Genomic DNA, 20,328 nt, shown 5'->3' with positions numbered 1-20,328 from the left:
TAGCTGTTTACTACTTAATATTCAGCTGGCTCCTCAAGATAAGTTCCTGAGGGTTTGTGAGAAGTTGAAGAGCTGCGAATAGTGGTTAACAAGCTATAAGCATCTCCATGGAAAATAGAACCTCGTGAAGCCCAGATTTAGGAGAATCTTAGTGAGTAGTTATCTGACAATGCGTTAAAACCTAATAAGTTAATCTCATTTTTCTTTCTTCCTCCTTTTTTTTTCTCTTTTCTTTTTTCCATCTGTCCCTATACTCATCTCTGAACACTTTGTCCATTTCCTTTTCTTCTTCATATTCTTCTCTTACCTCATGAATTCCTTCAGTCTCCCTCATCTGATCGTAATAGAAAGTGATGTATTTGATAAAACATATGTTGTATTTAAAAAGCCATTTTAATGATTTCTCCATTTAAAAATCAACTGCGTTTAACCTTCTCTCTGTCTTTTCATTTTCTCCTCCCATAATGGACAACTTTGCCTTTTAACCTCCGTTGCCTTGTGGATCCTCACTCTGTGACTTTTTATATTTGCAAATTCCCTTATCTTAATGTAAATATTATAGTGATGGGACTTAGGAATTTGATGCCACTTATTAGATTTTTAACCTCACATCTAGTAGGCATACTATAATATGTCTTCCTTACTTTTCTTTCTAGAACTAGAGCTCCATATCCCCCCTCAACTGTGTTTTTGGCTGTCTGTGGGATGCTAGAATGGCCTACCTCCATGTATTTTGTTGCATTTTGCCATTGCTTCTTGTGTCCTGTCGGGGAATTTTGATGATTCTTTTCAAGTGCTACTTGAGCTCTCTGCTAGTTGTTCCCGTTCCCTTGTCCTCTTAGGGTCTCGTGCTGTGTGGTCATGTCTCCACTTCCTTGGCTCTGTCCTTTGACAGACCCTTGGGTTCCCTGGTGGCTGCCTCTAAACCCTCGTGAGGGCGGGAACATTCCTCCCCCTGCTGCTACGATTGAGCGCCCTGTGCGTGCTGGGTACCACGTTGCCCTCTACACTTGCTTTCAGTTGTTAAGGCTTCCCAAGCTTTGGCTGTGGCTCAGTGATCCTGCTGTCAAAACCCTGAAGCTTTCCTAGCCTCGACGCTCAGTGGTAGCAGCAGGTGTTGGGATCTCTCCAAGCCCCTAAGACCCTGGGAGCAACAGAATGGCCGTTTGACATAGACCTCAGGAGTTTTCAAAGCACCAGGAAACCTCTCCAGAAGATATGTGAAGGTAAGGTACTGATTTCTCTAGGAAGCTGTTTTAGAAGCTAAAAAACCTACAGCCATTAATTTAACGTAGACTCCATAGCTAGAGTATCCTTGGGCAACTCTGTATCTGATGATGGAGCCAAAACAAAATACTTCTTTTAGGAATTTGGTGTGATAATCGCATTTCTCTTTGATTTTATTTAGATTAAACTTGGCATTGAATAGATTTTTAAAAATATTTTTTCCATTCTTTGAAGTGGAATTCATGAAGCACCTTTTGGCTTTGTGTATCTTGTCAGAAGAATCTTGCTGAGAATTGAAACAGTTAAAAATAAATTAGAAATTATTTATCTTTCCAAATGCCTGTATTTTATTTACCTCTCCATTCATGTTTAAAACCAGAAACAAACATGAAATGATTATATCCTCAAATTCTTCAAACTCAAATTCCTATGTCCATAGTTAATTCAGAAGGAATGGGAAAGGCAGCTCAGATCATGGTAGTGCTAGAATACGTTATTGTCCGTTGTCAAAAATACTGCTTGGCATTCTAAATATAGCAGTCTCTTTTCTTTTAGGATTTAAATTCAGGTTTTGTTGTTGTTGTTTTTTAAAGGGGATTATTTCCCTGCCCCTATTTCTTGGGGGAAAAATTTTATTCCATTTGCATGTAAAAACCAGGATGAAAGATACACATGGGGTGTTGGTGTGTGTGTGTGAGGGCTGGGAGGGAGCACAGCAGCATCTCGGAGTGAACGAGCCAGATCATCTCTTCAGCATGAATAGCTTTTGTGGCAACTGTTATTTATTTATAACTTTTATTCTTTACTCAGCCTCCATTCATAGACATTATTCTCGGAAGTGTTATTAACACACCTCTTCTAATATGAGATCTTTGGCGGCCTTACTATCAAATTCATGTCTTCTTTTTTCTCCCTTTGTTTTCTTTTCAATAAGGACTTAATCTCTTAATTGATTCCCTATGGTTGGAATTAAGGCTATTATTAGCTTACTGTCACGTTGAAACACTTGCATCTCAATAACCAAAAATATAACAGGTTTTAAAAATGAAAAAGAAGAATGTTGACTAATAGCTGCACAAAACGAAAACGAAGATTTATCTTTGATAGTGCTTACTTTAGCATGCTTATTTTTAAAACTAAAAGATGTTCAACAAAGTATTTTATTTACACTTGCAAATATCCAAGTTTTATTCCTTCTAGACCTCGAAGCATAAGTAGATGGAATGTTTTGCTGTCTTTCTAGTACATCAAATTGAGTAATTGATTTCATATGTAAAAATAGAAAAGGGAAATTTTAATACTTTGATTCTTAACATTTATAATGCGTTTACTGTTTTAAAAAATGTATGGCACAGTCTCAAGGTAGGAGTTTGCATTATTCTCAAGTTGGCTTGTAGAGTGCTTTTTCCCTGTTTTATTTATCTAGAATTCTTATATTCTTCTGGGACAAGAAATGAATATATATACACATATATATAGAGTTACATATATATAAAATTTTGTATATATATAATTTTAAAATGATTTAATTAAGTGTTAAGACAGAATGATAGATTGAACTTATTATGGCCATTTATAAAATTACCTTACAATTTTAAAATTACTTTAAAAATATTTTAAGTGGAGCACAATTAATTAGTGATATGCATTGTATTTAATGTTCTATGGAGAAAGTAACTTCATATAAGCAGGACACAATATAGTAATATTGATAGTTTAGTGATGACTTTTTTAAGGCATATAGAAAATGTACATATCATAAAATAGTGGTACCATGAAGATCTTAGCAGCTAGCTGAATAGAATAAATAATAGTAATAAGTAAATAAATAGAATAAATAATAGAGTGACTTTTTTGGCGATAAGGAAACAGAGGACCGCTAATTCACAGTTTCTTAAGCCCAGAGCCAAGACCAGAACCCAAGTCACTGAATTCTAACCCAGTGCATTTGCCTCTATGTGATTCTGTTTCTTAAACTTGCAGTACATTTGAGGGGCCAATTTGCCAATGTCAGCAGAGCAATGAATGGATTCTAGGAATTGAAGAGATTTTCTTCAGTATTAAGAGTTTCTGAGCATGGCTGATAAACATTGGGCTCACTTCCACAATGTAGCATGATTGAGGCCTTTAGAATTTCTTTTTTATTTCTTGTCTTATTTAGTGTGGCTTTCAGTATATTAGGATTTTGAAAAGTACATTGGAAGGATCATTAAAATATTTTTGTTTGATGAAAGTATAGAACTTCTGACATGCCATTTATTTCAGTTTATGATTATGTAAATTTGGCAATTTTCTGAAAATTTAAATTCTTAGAGTTGAAAAGATTGTTCAAGGATAGGCAGTATATTTTCTGCTTCTAAGCAAAAATTTTAATTGGCTTTCATTGTTTCCAAAATTAAAAAATTCCTCAACTTGTATTTTTAAAGATACCTGTTTATTTGTGGTATCATAAAAGTGGAAAGAATGCACGTTCTCTGTAATACAATAATTATATTTGTGTGAAATTATTTGATATATTCATTAATTAAATGCATTCTGGTTGTCTGACTTGGAATTATTACTTCAAAATCCAAATTCTCCTTGACTTTACCATATAGCTATCATCACTTAATAAGACCATGCTTAGGCTCCTTTAATGTGGTTCTTGGGGAGGTATAATTGTAATCCAGTCCCTTTGCTTGTTGCCCAAGATGCTCACTAACCAAGATGGACCTAGGAGAAAAATGTGTACAAAACTAAGAATATAAACTCTGAATTCTCTTTTTAGAAAGTTCAATTTGAAAAATACTTAAGGATTGGAGTAGTTTTGGAATGGGAATTTGTAAAACTTAACTTTAGAAAAAAATACGAAGTACTTATTCACTGCAAGTCTTAGAAGGCTTGGGCTAGTTCGCAAAATAAGGTCTGTTTGATCCCAGTCGTAACAATCCCTAAGTATTTCTACCATCACTCAGCTCGTACGACTCATACCTCTCAATTCCCACTGGTTCCTGTTTCCCATCTATTCCTTGTCCCTTCTTGGAGAGTATGAGAGTTGTTCAGACTGGTGGGCTATGAGCAGAACATTTATAAACGACATTGAGAAATGTCAGATGTGAGCCTTTTATGATGTATTTCCATGGTTGTAACAAATAAATCAAAGTTCACAGCCTCATTAGACGTACCCATATAGAAAAGATGCACTTGGTTTGAGCAACTAAAAGAAGGGACAGATCTAGGGAATGATCCCCAATACTAACATTTTTGATCCTTTAGGGGAGTTGTACACTGTTCATTATTCATTTTGTTGTGTGGAAATTAAAGTTTATCGCATCAGAATCATTCAAGCTTAAGCTATCTCTTTCGTTAATTGTAATTTATTGATTACCTACTACCTCCAGTGCCATTACAATAATTATCTCATTTATTCTTCACAAAAATACCTGGAGGTATGTAGTGTTATTATTTTACCTTTACAAATTAGGAAACTGAGGCTGAGAGAAGTTGAATAACCTGCCCAAGATGTCACAACTGAATCCAAGGATTCAAACACAGGTTGTATGGCTCCAGTGTCCACACTCAGAGGTCCTATTATTTGTCAATTCTGGCAGTGAGTGTTAGTTTCTAAATTCAGTGCTGCCTCTTTTCATGACCCAGTGCCATCAAAGCGCTCTCTTCTAAACCTCCTCCCAACTCAGTCTGGTCTATGTTCATCACTGGCTAGTTGACCTTGAAAACGTTACATACGCGCTTTCAGTCATAGTCACACTTGCTCTGAAATATGAGTAAGATTTCCTTGTCTTTTTATGAAGATTTAATTTAATTTAATTTAACAAGACAGCGTATGCCAAGCACTTAGTCAAGTGGCTAGCATATAGAAAATAGCCAATAAATTGTTGATGCTATTATGTAACTTTCTCAAGTTCATACAACTAGAATTCAGACCTAAGTCTGTCTGACTGGAAAACTAAACAAAACAGGAACATATACACGCATATACACTTTCCACAAAGCAACAGCAATAACAACAGTAACCACAAAGCAAAAACTCATGCTTTCTCTGCACTCCGACACTCTCTCATCCCTAACCATACCTTTTATGATGAATAAATCAAGATGTCACATACGCTGCTGGGAAAAGTAGCATAGTTTAGTGGTTCAGGGGGAACTCTAAAAGAAAGGCTTCCAAAAATTGGAATTCTAGCTCCATTTCTTGCAAACTGTTTGATATTAGGCAAGTTACATAACCCCTCTACAGTTCTTTACCTATATGTAAAGCTAATAATTATATCATTATTCCATTATATTGGGTTATTATGGACAGTAAATGATTAAAGAGCTCCTCCAATAAATGACTTTTATTAATAATTGATTGAGGTGTACATATTTCTTTTAAAATATAGTATGTTCACAGAATGAGATGCATGGCTTATGAAAATCAGAGATGGACAGGATCTTGGTGATTAAATGATCTTCCATTCTCCAAGAATTGATATGATTTCCCTGTCAAAGCTATTTTTCCTCAGTAGCAGGCCAGTAGAGAAAGGTGGGGAAAAGTTATCAAAGATCAGAATCGACCCAAATTTGGGGTGGTTTTGCCATCAGGAAGGTGGGTGAACTTCTCTCAATTGGGCAGTGTCAGTGACAGGCATCATGATCACTAGATGGTGGGAATGGTCCTGGTTAAGCAGATGGTAGGTACTATTATCATTCTTGTATTCTTTCCCTTTTGAAACAGAACCCAAACCAGCAGGTGGGGTTAAGTTCTGGAGAGAGAGAGTTAACTTGGACTGAGCTGAGTATCAGAGGTTAGCCTTGAACACTAGTCAGAACAGGGACTTCTTGAATTCTTGCTGCTTAACCTGTCTAGCCTCCTTTACTAGATTCTCAACTCCTTGAGGTTGGGGATGTTTATTGTATTTACTTGCATTGCCTTGCACAGGGTCTCAGAAATAGTGGACACTCAATGCATGTTTGACAATTAAATAAAAGGCTAGAAGTTTTGGAAATGGGACAGAAGAACTCATTTAAGGATATCATGGTCGCCAAAGGGATTGGAAAGCAAGTCTACAGTGCAGAAAGCCTAGGCTGTCCTGGGGCTCCCTCAGGGACAGAGAAGGGTTAAAGCAGATCCTAGAGGTGGGCCGGGGAGCTGAATGTATATAATCTTTGTAATGACAGGTTTGGTGACCTAGCAGAATTGAAGTTGTTAATGTAGCCTGATTAATGAATGTGGGAATAAAATATTCTAAACTGTTTATAAAACTTTTCAAGCAAGGACATATTTCAAGAATTAAAAGCTACTGGAATCTATTTACATTCATTTTTCATACAGTTAAAAATGATATTTCTGGCATTAAAAACTCAATTTTGGTGCCAGAGACTTGAAGAAAAATATATCTGATGTAAATACATCATTAATGTATATACCCTTACATAAAGAAGTTATCAAAATATGGTTTTAAATATGTAATATTGTAAAATTGTAATTCGTAATGTATGAGTAAAATGAAGAGCCTATGCAGATGATGTGAGAAGTCAGAGTGTAATTATGAAAGCTGAAATATTTGTGGGGGATGGTTGGCAAAACTTTGGGGTTTTATTATAAATTTAACTCCTCTTTTGATGTGTGTTCTCCAAAATAATAAGATGAAAGCATTTTTCAATCAAAGTTTGCATTAAAAACATAAAACATATTAAAAAGAAAATTAACTCTGCTTACCGTTAAGCCTAACAATTTATGTTGATACTTAAGTTGCCATAAAGGTGTTTTTAGGTAAACCAAACAGGTATGCCCATTATTTGGCATGATATATGTAGGCTAGACACATTTGCTTCTTCCAGTCACACCCAGGATGTTGTGTGCTGGCACCTGAAGGATGGCTGTTTAGAAAACTTCAGCTGAGAGTTAAAATCAGATCAAATGTTTCCATGAACATTTGTGTCTCTTTAATTTGAAAAAGACCATATGCTGCAGTAGTACTTCTATAATATTAAGATAGTGTGGAACTTTCCAGGGTATCTCAAGAACAAACTTTTAAATCAAGAGCGAAGTCATTTCACATTTAAAAAATTTTGCTTTGGAAAACACACACTGATGTGAAGGTAAACAAAAAATTGAGTCTGAAAATGGAAAAATCATCACTAACACAAGTACGTTATTTTGTGGAAAGTAGGGTCCTTCCCTGCTTTTATTTTCAAATGTGTCTGTAAACTCACCCTCTCTTCCCAGTTTCTCTCTGAGTACATAGAGACATATACAGAGATGTATACATAGAGATAGCAATACACACACACACACACACACACACACACACACACACACACACACACACTTTAGCCTATACCATAAAAGATTTACACCAGAACACAAATTGCAAGATGTTATCTCTGTAATTCTCTTCAGTTATTTGCTTTGCTTTTATGGCCATGCATCACTGAATTATATCTGGGTGTAGCATACTGTTTATATGAGGAAACACCCTGGCAGTGCCTTTTTTTTTTTTTTTTCTGTTTTTCATTTCCTGATGCCTGCTTTTAGTTTATTTTGTCAATTCATCATGTGAGTTTTAATTAGGTGGTAAGTTTGAGATATTATTGAAACCGTATGTAGTAAATAACAAAAGTTAAGCTCATCATAAAATCCTTTACACATGAAATAACTTAGATACCTGAGTATCAGTTTTCTCCTCCCAACCTTTGCCCTGGATGTGTTCTTGGCAATTTAATCTGTTCTGTTTTACCCGTTTCATAACATAAGAGGCAGTGAGTGGTACAAATAAAATTAGTGGTATCTCTTCCTGAGGAGAGTTTTGCCGTTGGATGTAGAAGTGTCAACGCTAAGAGAGAAAATGTAAATAAAGTGAACGGTGCTTGGTAATCGTCACCAATTGTCACTCTTGATTTCCTATCTGGCAGTTGGCCTTTGATGTATGAGTTTTTTTAAAGACTTTTGTAATTAAAAAGAAATTTGCTGTATGGTACAAGCCAAACAAATATTTTAAAAACACTGTTTTTATTAAGATGGACAGCTGTATAGTTAAACCACTATGTATGTATATATATGTATATGTATAATTTATTAGACGTAATTTGCAGATACTCTCACACCATTTCTAAGTAGAATTGCAATTATGCTGGTATAGCTTGGAGGTTAGGAGCATTGGCTCTGGAGCCAGATAACAGATAACTTGGGCTCAAACCCCAGCTCCACCACTTACTTGGATAAGTAAGTTTCCTTGGATAAGTTATTGGACCTCTCTGAGCATCAGATACCCCATCTTTATAATGGAGATAATAATGGGACTGTAGGATTGTTTTGAGGATTAAATAAATTAATAAATTTAAACCATTTAGAGCAGTGCCTGGCACACACTAGATATTCAATAAGCTGTTGTTATTATTTTGCTGTACTGTTTTGTGACTAGTTTCTAGCCTCCTGTTTTATGATGTAGGGCTGATGGGAACTGACAATGTGAGAAAAAGGTAAAACTGAGAGTCCGCGAGAGTGTTTTCTAGCCAAGAGGTCAACTGCCAGAGGACAAATTCATGTGGTATTGTGGGGTCCAAAACTTAGAAAACTTATGGATGATTGATGGGAGGGAGCTACACTTCAGAATAATCTGAAGTTATGTCATTGGGAGGTGGGGCTTGGCGATAGTGCCCTTTCGGAAGACTTAGAGAACAATCCTCAGATGTGTCCGCATCAGTTCTGCGTTTCAGTGTCTTATAGTGAGAAATTTTTACCAATATCCATTTAAACCAGTTTCCTTATTTAAAAAAATTCATACCTTTCACATAAATAGGTTAGGTTTATTATTTTTTTTAACTTTCATTGTTTCCCTTCCTTTCTTCTTGATTTTCTCCATATTGTCCCATCATTCTCCTGAGAAGAGTTTATTTTACAGGGATTAATGCAAGATAGTATTTTATGGACTAAACCTGATGACCCTCAGAAGGATGCTGTACTGCAGCATAACCACATTTTCCTGGGACAGTTCCCATTTCAGTTTTTCTATTAGACTTTGCATTACTGTTCTGAAGGAAGGAAAATACAGGCCTGTGGTTTTGTTTTCCAAGTTTGCCTAGGCTAATTAAAGCCACCATTATCATCTACAGCAGAAAGTCAAGGTTGCCCAAGAGGAGAGTACAGAGCACCTCCAATTAAAAACATTAAAATAACAAAGACTTCAGAAGCCGTTTTCATGATTCCTGACCCTGTGTTCGAAACTTCTCATGACCCATCTATCACAAAGGTTGTGGTGACACTGTCCGAGGCCCTACACCAGATCTCTAAACACAATCACTTTAATTTTAGAAAATAAGTAATCTATATTGTACTTCCGAAGTCTAGGGTTGAGGGATTGAGCTTGTACTTTCTTTTATGTATTTATGATTTTGGAACCGTGTTGACAAATTTGCAAACATGTGTTGACAAACCGTGTTGACAAATTTGCAAACATTTCATACAACAAAGGATACCTAAAATGTGCTATATTAAGGTTGCTACATGGAAATGGACCTCTTTAAAAAGGACGTCTCAACTCAGAGGAAAGTTTAATTTTAGGTTCATTTGCAACCAAAATTATTTTAAAATATCTTTACAAGGGTTGCAAAGTAACATATTGAAAAATAAAGTTAATTATTTAAAAAATACTAATTCAGTTGACACTTTATTTTTAATAACAGAACCTCAAATTGAGTTAAAATTATCCTTTAGTTATTTTTGTTATGAATTTCCATTCCAGAGCTATCTTAAAATTAGATTTCATGGTTAAGTCTTCCAATAGACCATTTTCTACCTGTAACTCAAATATACCAGTCCTTATGGAAATCAGGTCAGTTTCTACTTCATGTTTGTAAGTTTTTGGTGTTTTTTTTCTTTCTTCCCTTTTATTAAAGTATAGTTGATTTACAATATTGTGTTAGTTTCAGATTATAGCAAAGTGATTCAGTTATATGTGTGTATATATATATGTTCTTTTAAAAATTCTTCTCCATTATCGGTTACTATAAGATATTGCGTATAGTTCCCTGTGCTATACATTAAATCCTTGTTGATTATCTGTTTTACATATGGTAGTGTGCGTCTGTTAATCCTATACTCCCCATTTATCCCCTCCGCCTTCCCCTTTGGCAGCCATAAGTTTGTTTTGGTTTTGGCATTTTTAATGGAAGTCAGGAGCTTTACAACAAAGAAGACTACAAATCATGTAAGACTGGGACGAAGCACTGGCTTTTTAGTTTCTTGTGACAGGTCCCCATTTAATCACCATTTTACCTTGTGTGTATCATGTGTCCTTGGAAGCATACCCACCATGTTTCCTCCCTGGACCACATGAAATCTGATAGGGATGATGCATAGCCCAGCACCTTTTGTAAACTCGACTTCATCTTGTTTGGGAAATAATTCATTTATCTGAAAAGTAATATAAATGCAAGTTCAAAAGTATACTGTGAGGAGTAAATATTTTCCTGAAATCTGACCACTAATGATGCACTTGTATATTGCTCTCGTGAACACTAAAACTGAAAACATAATTATTGTTTTTATAATACAATTGGTAGTACAAATTTTAATCTATTTTGAAGAATTGTGAGGTGGGAGGAAAAAGAGTCCAAACTCTTCTTTTCCTTAAAGCTAAGTCATACATTGAAAGAGTCAAGGTCATATTTAAAATTTCTTCTACAGTTTTTTTTTTTTTTTTTTTGGGCTGTACGCGGGCCTCTCTCTGCTGTGGCCTCTCCCGTCGCGGAGCACAGGCTCTGGACGCACAGGCTCAGCGGCCATGGCTCACGGGCCCAGCCGCTCCGCGGCATGTGGGATCTTACCGCACCGGGGCACAAACCCGTGTCCCCTGTATCGGCAGGCGGACTCTCAGCCACCGCGCCACCAGGGAAGCCCTCTTCTGCAGTTTTGAGACTTGTTTCTGTTGCCCCAAATAGTTTTACAAAAGAGAAGGTGAATATAATGATGAGAGTTAAGGTATAGAAAACAAGCATCTGCCCTCAAGGAGAAAATGAATTTTTAACAAACACTAGAGAATATAAAATTTGCTATATCATCAAAATATATTATATCCTCAAAGAGCTGGATAAGCCAACGTGTATTTATTGAATAAATCAGTGTGTTAGTGAAAAAAGAGTTAGTGGTTGAATGAATGGATAAACTTAGTGGTAACACCTTCTTCCTGTTTATTATTTTTAGAAAACAATACTTATTTTAAAGTACTATAAAGAATTCATTGAAAGAAATTGGGTGAAATTCCTCATTTTCTCTTGTGATAACAGCCAGTCATTACAGTACTATGAGAACTTTTAGGTTGTAAGATATTGTTTATGCAGGTTGGATTACCCTATCTGCATTTATACGGCTTTTGGGAATCAGTAGAGGAGAAGACACAAATAAGCAAAAGGGCAGTTCCTACTGGTCTAAAAATAGACATTCATCCATGTAATTACTTCCTAAATAAGATAAATAGAAATGGATTAAGAAAATTACAGTGGTTTAGAAGAATTTAGGGTTTTTTCTATCCCTATTTTTATTTAGCTTTGACAGTAATTGTGTTAAAGGAACACCATGCACTATGTATTTTTAAACATTTAGTCAGCAGCAGTAACACCCAAAAGTATAAAGGATTAAAAAAAAAAAAAAAAGCAGTGAGCTTGATACTATCATGGCAGGTTTTTAACCGTTGGAGAAAAAGGTAGGGGAAACATTCAATATCAGTATAAAGTTAAGGCTTTTCACAAGCCTTGGGACATTATGGACAGCATAATGAGCCTTCCTACAGCATGGGAACAGAAAGAGTGGTTGCAGAAATAAACTGAGGTGGGAATTTGAAGAGAAAGGAAGAGCTTTGGCTGATAGAGAAGCGAGCTCACATCAGCATAAGTACTGGCTACCATGCCTGTCCTGGGGCTCCTTCCCCAGGAATGTATCCCTTGTGCTACGGAGAGTACTTACGTAAACACACACTGTAGACGTTTAGAAATGCTGGAATAACAGTTCTTCAGGGGTTACTATGTAATTATTTATAGCTGTTGCATTTATTTATCTTAGTACCAATTTATAGAGCTAGTATTTGACTTGTGTTACCTACAGCGTCTTGTTTCATCATTTGAAAAAGTACATAAACAACATTTAAGAAAAATGCAAACAACAGTGGCTTTAGTCAGTGAATAAAACAGCTGGAAACTTATTTCTTATTATTTTGTAAATGAATAGTTGAATGTAACATTATATTCGTGGCATGTTGAAAAATGAAAAAAAAAGAGAAAGAATAGAAACTTGGACTTCTGAATGAACAGCTTATCAAAACACTAGCTTTTGATTTTATCTGAGCCTTAGTGGAGAACGTTTTTACTATTTCTACAAAGCCTAGAGGAAATCACTGAACTAGAAAAGCTGAATATCATTTCTGACTAATCTCTTAGTCATGCTAATATTGGGAAATTATTTATTAGTTCATATTTTTCATAGTGGTCCATCTTGAACAATAAAAATCACAGAGCCCACTCAAAGATATTTCAGGAAAATGGATGTGATGCTTTGAAAAAATATTGTACTTAAAAGGAGACACAGTAAATGTTTTGCATTATGCTACTGTTTATCACTTATTTCTCCATGTGTATCTAGGAAAGTTAGCTGAAAATGACCTTGACATTTATCGTTTGGATGTTTAGGGATGAGGCATTGCCATTAGCCAAGTTAAGAAATATAGGTGTTAGAATTGATGTGTTCTCTTTTTTTTAGGGAGAATAAGCAGGGAGCAGATAACCGATTTGGTTGGGGATGGTTGAATTTACAGAAAAAGCATCTGAAAATCATTCATATAGAACTGATAGTGCTGTGTTACAAGAGAGTGCTGTGCTGAATTCAGAGAGGGAATGTACTGTAGGAAGAAGGGATATAAAGACAGTCTTAGTGCATCTCTCTATAATCAGCAGTCAGAAGAGAGAAAAATCAAATAAAGTGACAGAGAACAAGCAGATTAATAAACTGTGGGAAAAGGAGGGAGAATGGTGCATTATCAAGAAAGGCAAAAGAGAAAAGAAGGAAGTAGTTAGTGGTGCCAGATGCTAGAGAGAGGACAAGAAATGAGAAAAGGACACTGATTCTGGCAGTTAAATGGGCACCAGTAACCTTTGAGAAGGCAGTTTGAGTAGAGCTGGGAGGGAGGAGGTGGAATCCTCATTGCAAACCAGATTCCACGAAGATGAGTCACTGGAAGATATGTATGAGAACTCAACAAGTTTAGACAACTCTATAAAGAAATTTGGTAATAAAATGAAGAGAAGTGAGTGTCAGCTGGAGAGTTCAGAGAAGAGAAGATTGTTGTAGAAGAGTGGAGGGTCCAATGGAAGCATGTTTTTCCCACTAAAGGAAGATACAGGAGTCATTGGAGAGGAAAAGATGAATACTCATTAAAATAAAGATAATGGGGAGTGCTATATATCAGAGAAGCTGAAAAAGGGTCAAAAAAGTGGGTAGGGAGGTTGACCTTAGAAAGGAAGATGTACCAAGCACTTCCGAGTTCAGAGAGTCAGATTCAAAGAGGAGGTGCTCAGCCAGGGAGACTGCTCTCCTAGCATCCCCTCTGTACCTTCAGTTGCATCTTGTTTGTTGTCTGGATGTTTCACTGCCTTGTTCACACTCACGATTATGTAATGTGTTTTAAATCCTTTAGTTTAACTCTTCGTGCCTTATAGTCCAACCTTGACTGTAAATTTTGTGAGGGCAGAAAAGTGTATATTGTTTAATAACCGCATATAAATTTCTTAATAAGCTCCCTTTTCATGTGGTCCCTGATGTATTTCAGTAATCCCCAAAGCCAGTGCTATCAGGGGAATGGTTTTGCAGCCTGGACTGTGCATCATAATACAGGGCTAATTTAGCTACCTATGTGAACCTCAAAAGCTGTTTCTAAAACAAATCCTCAGTTTCAAATGAATGGGACAGGTTATTAATATGATACTCTTTTCCCCCTCCTGGTTAGAAAGTTACAACATAATAAGACATAACTTAGAGCCCAGAAATAGATACCTTCAAAGCTAGATAAAAATTTTAACCATATTCATTATAGAAAGTGGAAACATTTGACTGAAAAAGAAAATAATCTTGAAAAGATCAAAATGTGCAAAGTAAAAAGTTGCTAGGGCTTCCCTGGTGGCGCAGTGGTTGAGAGTCCGCCTGCCGATGCAGGGGACACGGGTTCGTGCCCCGGTCCGGGAAGATCCCACATGCCGCGGAGCGGCTGGGCCCGTGAGCCATGGCCGCTGAGCCTGCGCGTCCGGAGCCTGTGCTCCGCAACGGGAGAGGCCACAACAGTGAGAGGCCCGTGAACCGAAAAAAAAAAAAAAAATTAATGCATAGAGAGATTTAAACTGTGTCTGATAGACTTTTTATCTTAAATTTGAGTATGTGAAGATAGGCTGTGATTATCAACAACAGCAACAAACAACAACAACAGACCACCCCAATTTCAGTGGCTTATCTCAACAAAGAGTTATTTCTTGCTCTTGTAAAGTCAGTGGTGCGGCCCTTCATCCAGTGACTCAGGGATCTAAGTTTGCTCCATTTTCCTCCGTGTGACTCCTGGGCTAGAGTTAGGTATATGGCACAACTTAATTGCAACAGAGGCTGGGAAAGCTAGCCTTTTGGGGTACTTAGAGACAACAGTGCATAGAAGTTGACCAAGCTGCTCTGTGTTTTGCTTTGTCTTTTATGTTCCTATTTTTTGGGTTGGGCATGATGGAATGGATAGATGGGTAAGAGGTAGACACCCTTGGGTGAATTCAAGTGTCAAACACTAATTCCACAGCTCTTTATTGAGTACTTGTTACATCTCATGTGTATTCATTTCTGAAGAAGAGTCTATCTCAATAGATCCTCAATTTTTTTGGCTGGTGGTCCATTTTGAGAATCTGATAAAAGTTATGATACAGTGCACATCAGCACTTAACCCTAAAATCAGGCAGGCACATTCAGGGGTTCATGAAATCTCTGCAGCCCACCCATCATCGTCCTCTCAGTGTTGAGAGTGCCCGGACAGCACTCGCTGATGAGTGAAGTATTGGAGAAGGTGAGAAATCAGCACAAACGTAAATTTTTCCTGCCTTAGGTAAGTACTAGGAACCTTTTAAAATTAAAGCTTTAGTCCCTCAGGTTGAATGGAGGAGCTGATTTGGTTGCTACCTAGATACAGATTCATTCAAGGAGAGAGATGCGACAGTAGACAGAATTGTTGATAAGAGCATGCTTGAGAGTCAGGCAGCTGATGGGGAAGGCAAATTCCTTTTATTCATGGTGTCTCTTGCCAGTTTGTCCTATATGAGGCTTTATTGAAAAATGGGGGACTTCCCTGGTGGCGCAGTGGTTAAAAACCTGCCTGCCAATGCAGGGGACATGGGTTTGAGCCCTGGTCCGGGAAGATCCCACATGCCGCCAGAGCAACTGAGCCTGTGCGCCACAACTACTGAGCCTGCGAGCCACAACTGCTGAAACCCATGTGCTCTAGGACCCGTGCTCTGTAACAAAGAGAAGCCACCGCAGTGAGAAGCCCGCACACCACAGCAGAGTAGCCCCCGCTTGCCACAACTAGAGAAAGCCCACGCGCAGCAACAAAGACCCAACACAGCCCTAAATAAATAAATAAATAAAAATTTAAAAAGAAAAAGGGATTAAAATTGTCAGTTTTTTTTATGGTTGCATTACAGAGAAGTCAGTGTTTTTCTATTAAAGTATATACTTGAGTCTGAGGACCATACAGATTAATGAAAAGACTAAAAGAGATTTCCATAGCTTAATTCGCTACTCACGGTCCCTTCATTCTTTAAAGTTATAAAGCAAATCTCTTAATTTGGAGTTTTATATTCTCAACTGCTTCACTGTAATTTCACCTCTTTTTACCATACGGAAAGTAAATGCCTCAAAGTCCTTCATTTATAGAGTGAAGCAGGGCATGTGTATACTGTGTAAGTTAGTATCAAGTTGACACATAATTTACTCATGGTTTTAGAATTATTTCTTTTCAGAAAGAAATACTTGTTGTTCATACCCATTTTTCAGACGCAGACATTGAGAATCAGACTGTTTAAATGGTTCTCTCCAAGTCTTTGCTTCTATAGAAATTTTTTACCTGTCATTTTAGCATTTTTCTGAGTAGATTTTAATTATTTCATCAAAAGTCTGCTCTCCAGTCTCACCAGAGTTGGAACATAACTGAAAAGCATAAATTCTGTATTATTTATCATTATTCCTCCAGAGCCTGGCACTTGTTTGGGTGCTCAGTACATGTTCACTCAGTGAAGGAATGAGCAAATAACAAAATGAAAGTATTAAAAAAAATAAAAGAATGACACTCCATCCCTGCGCAAGTGTCTGAGAGGCAAAATAGCATCATAGAGACTTTCCTTGGTTCAAGTACTAGCGTGACCTCACGCTACATCAGGGAACTTGGCAATAACATTCCTTATCTTATAGTGTTCATGTGAGGATTAAATGAGTTTGTATATGCAAATGCCTGGAGCAGAGCCTATGTCCAGTTTAATTTTGCTTTATAAATTTAAACCACAAGGATTATGTGATTAGGACATAAATATTTAAATTTTTTACTAAGATAACAATTAGAGAGTGGATATCATTTGACACTGAATAAAAGGAAGCAAAATATTTTAAACTTTGGCTTATTACTATGCATTTGATAATCCTAGAAATTGAGACTAAATTCACATTTTAGTTTTAGCATAAAATATTTAAGTGCAAACTTATTTAAGATAATTTGAAGTTTAAAAACAAGTTTATAAGACTATAGAATTAGACTTTTCTTCCAGGTTTAATTTTCTTTCCTTGTCAAATGAGCATTCAGTTAGAAAAATGCAGTCATTAATTAATGAGCAGAGGATGGGACACTGCCAGGCTAATAACGATGTTATTAGATATAGTCCAAAATTTAGACTAATATACTGAATGTGAGTATTCACCTACTGTTCTGTTAAAGAATGTATATTTCAAAACCAATTTAATATGGAAATTATTCACAAACATGACTTTATTTCTAAGAATTTAGTCGGCTTCCAGGCGATTTCAGTATTCTGATAGATTTAATCAAAAGCACAGAGTGGAGAAGCAGCGATATCATGTATTTTTGCCATGTGTTGGCTTGAGTCATCCCCAGATACGGGGGAGTCACCACGGAGCTTGTTCCTTTAACATAGTACCTGTACCCATGTGAACTGATAAACAGCAATAATAAGAGTGACCATTATGGCCACACAGCTACCAAAGCACAAGAAGAGTCTGCCTTTTTTTTTTTTTTAAATATATACAAAACTGCTTCTGGCTTCAATTTCATGACACTTGTGTCTCATGAGAAGCAGCAAGAATTCCAGAATTGTGTGAAGTGGAAAGACTCTGCTTTCAGTTGAATGATACACCTTGTAATCTGGTACAGCAGAACAGCGTGGGTTGGTGATAATCATGAGGCAAGCATCCGTTTTCGTGGTTTTGTGAAACCATTTTCTGATTCATTAAAATGGGTGCTAAGAAAGATAACAGTCTCCCTGACTTACGTTTTATTATGCTCAGATGCAGTTTTTATAGTCTCGAACTAAAATAATCAGATATCCCAGCACACTTGCTATATATAAAGACTGTCCAAAGAATTTATTACTCTGTTCTTTTCTGAGGTTGATTAGACTTAATGTCCTTCTCAGTTTTTATGTGTCATCAACAGCCTTCAGCTGTTGTGAGGTAAGCCTCTTACCCTTTATAAGATAACTTTGCCAGTATCTGCTCCTTAAAAGAAACAGTGGAATCCTAGAATATCCATAGAAGCTATGCCAGCTAAGGAAGCTACTAGTAATCCAGGTTTGCCTGACGAAGGACATCCTTAAAAGGTGGCCTGTTTTTAGATATTATACAGATACCTCTCATCTTTTCTCTGTGATTCTTAAGGGTCAGAAGTTCAGCTGTTCATGATAACCTCCTCTGGTAGAACTGGAGCCATCCAACAGGGCGTGTGTCTGGAAGTGTATGCTACCTGGAAAATCGAAATTAATTATGTGGAATACAGTAATGTTACTCTAACCTTCCGAACATTAACTTAGTTGCAGAAATGATTTTCTTCTTAGTTTTTAAAAATTATAAGAATACAATTATTTTTGTTCTCCATCCCACAGGAGGTGTGTATATGTACGTATGTGTGTATCGTATGTGTGTGTATGTGCGTGCGCATGTGTATGCTCTTACATTTCCCCCAATATATTTTAACGCAGAGTCCTACATTTTCCCTGTAACATTACCATGCTCGCAATCCCAGAGTAGTCAGTGCTATGGTAGGGAGACAGACAAGGAATGAGAAGGCCTGGTTCTATCCCCAGATTCACCATCTACTATTGATGTGGCTTTTGGGCTTCATTTTCCACATTTTCTAAGTAGGGATCATGCAGTCCTGAATTACAGAGTATGCCTTGTCTGTCTTTGCAAGCTGCTGGGAGAATGTGCTCGTAGAGAGCCCAGTACAACTCTTTGCTCACAGAGGCCCTCAGGAATGGTAGATGTGATTAGCGATGTTATCTTATATCCTGAAAAGTGATACAAGGAAGGAGGCTGGTCAGTTTTCAGAAGCCCTGATTGTCATCAAAACCACTGCTACCCATTAATTCTGTGATCCTTGGCCAGGCATTTCACATCTCAAAGCTGGTTTCCTTACCTTTAAAATAAGGTAGTGGCATCTGCCTTGATGGCAAGTGACTGTTGTGAGGACTATGGAAAATGATCATTGTTCTAGAAACATAAACAGTGGTAGTTTTTACATACTGTCTTTGGTACTAAGTTCCCGTCTCTGAGAGGGAGCCTTCGAGGAGCAGGGAAGTCACCCAGAGTGACTGTGGGAGGAATGCTTTAAGACTACTTTTGTTTCAGTAATGTGATCATGAGGGTTTCTCAGGGTATGTGTGGTGTTTTCTTGGCGGGGGTGGGCGTGTGGAACAGGAGAAGGGTATGTAGAGAACAGTGTCAGAGAAATTGAATCTCAAATGGCGCCTTTCATTTTCCCACCTTCTTCTTGCCTCTATATGTTACTACTCCCATAGGTCCTGGTTATAGACTGACATATGAATGAGTGACATTACTGATCAGGGTAATCTGAGTTGCAACAAGGTCACATAAAATGAAGAAAGCAATGAGATGCAGAGTTAAAAATAAGGTTGGGGGGCTTTCCTGGTGGCGCAGTGGTTGAGACTCCGCCTGCCGATGCAAGGGACACGGGTTCGTGCCCCGGTCCGGGAAGATCCCACATGCCGTGGAGCGGCTGGGCCCGTGAGCCATGGCCGCTGAGCCTGCGCGTCCAGAGCCTGTGCTCCGCAACGGGAGAGGCCACAACAGTGAGAGGCCCGCGTACCGCAAAAAAAGAAAAAAGGTTGGCCAATGGTCAGCATGTCAAGATATGGGTGATGGCAGAGGAACAAAGAGAATTCATAGTGAAATTAGAAATATGGGGATCCGCAGGGTCCACAGAGCAGAAAACACTTGAGAAGTTAAAAGTGAAGATAGAGGTGTGTATGTGTGTGCGCGCATGTGTGTCAGTTAAGGAATGAGTATTTATGTAGGCTGTATTTAAGAAAGAAAAGGATTTGTTAGCTTTAGAGTATTAAATTTCATATGCCACATCAATGAGTGGCATGGGATGCCAGAAAATCAGTGAGTTTCTGGCATCTCATGAAGAGTCAACGTGTGTATAAAGAAAGCATTATTAAAAAACAAATTATGATTCAAGGAGCTTTAAAGTCATATGTAAGGTTATTCATGATATATAAATGTGTCATTATCATTGATCTATTACTGATCTATTTTATTAAAGATATTTTTAAATTTATTCATATTTAAACATAGATGTGTTGAAGATAGTAAGTGTAGTGTTCAACCACTGGCTTCTTAAGAACTGTATAAGCCTTGGGACTTCCCTGGCAGTCCAGTAGTTAAGACTCCACACTTTGAACACAGGGGATACGGGTAAGATCCCTGGTCGGGGAATTAAGGTGCGATATGTTGCTTAGCCAAAACAAAACTAAAAAAGAATTGTGTAAGCCTGTTTTATGGGAAAAAAAAAAAAAAAAGAC

The 20,328-nt window shown here is 37.2% G+C and overlaps 1 protein-coding gene across 16 annotated transcripts in view; it reads left to right on the top strand.

Moving 5' to 3' along the window:
* Positions 1 to 20,328, top strand: part of MBNL1 (muscleblind like splicing regulator 1) — a 202,158-nt gene that overhangs the window by 92,415 nt on the left and 89,415 nt on the right. Inside the window, exon 1 of one of the 16 annotated variants that reach the window (XM_067737484.1) lies at positions 1,009 to 1,226. The exons of the other annotated variants lie outside the window; for them this stretch is intronic. The gene's annotated coding sequence lies outside the window, so the exon portion shown is untranslated. Of the gene's footprint in view, positions 1 to 1,008; positions 1,227 to 20,328 lie in introns of those variants that run through there. 16 annotated transcript variants of the gene reach the window in all.

This window comes from Pseudorca crassidens, chromosome 5 (assembly GCF_039906515.1).
Source record: "Pseudorca crassidens isolate mPseCra1 chromosome 5, mPseCra1.hap1, whole genome shotgun sequence".
Lineage (NCBI taxonomy): Eukaryota > Metazoa > Chordata > Mammalia > Artiodactyla > Delphinidae > Pseudorca > Pseudorca crassidens.
The sequence above is the reverse complement of the archived record's forward strand: the minus strand, read 5'-3'. Positions and strand labels throughout refer to the sequence as shown.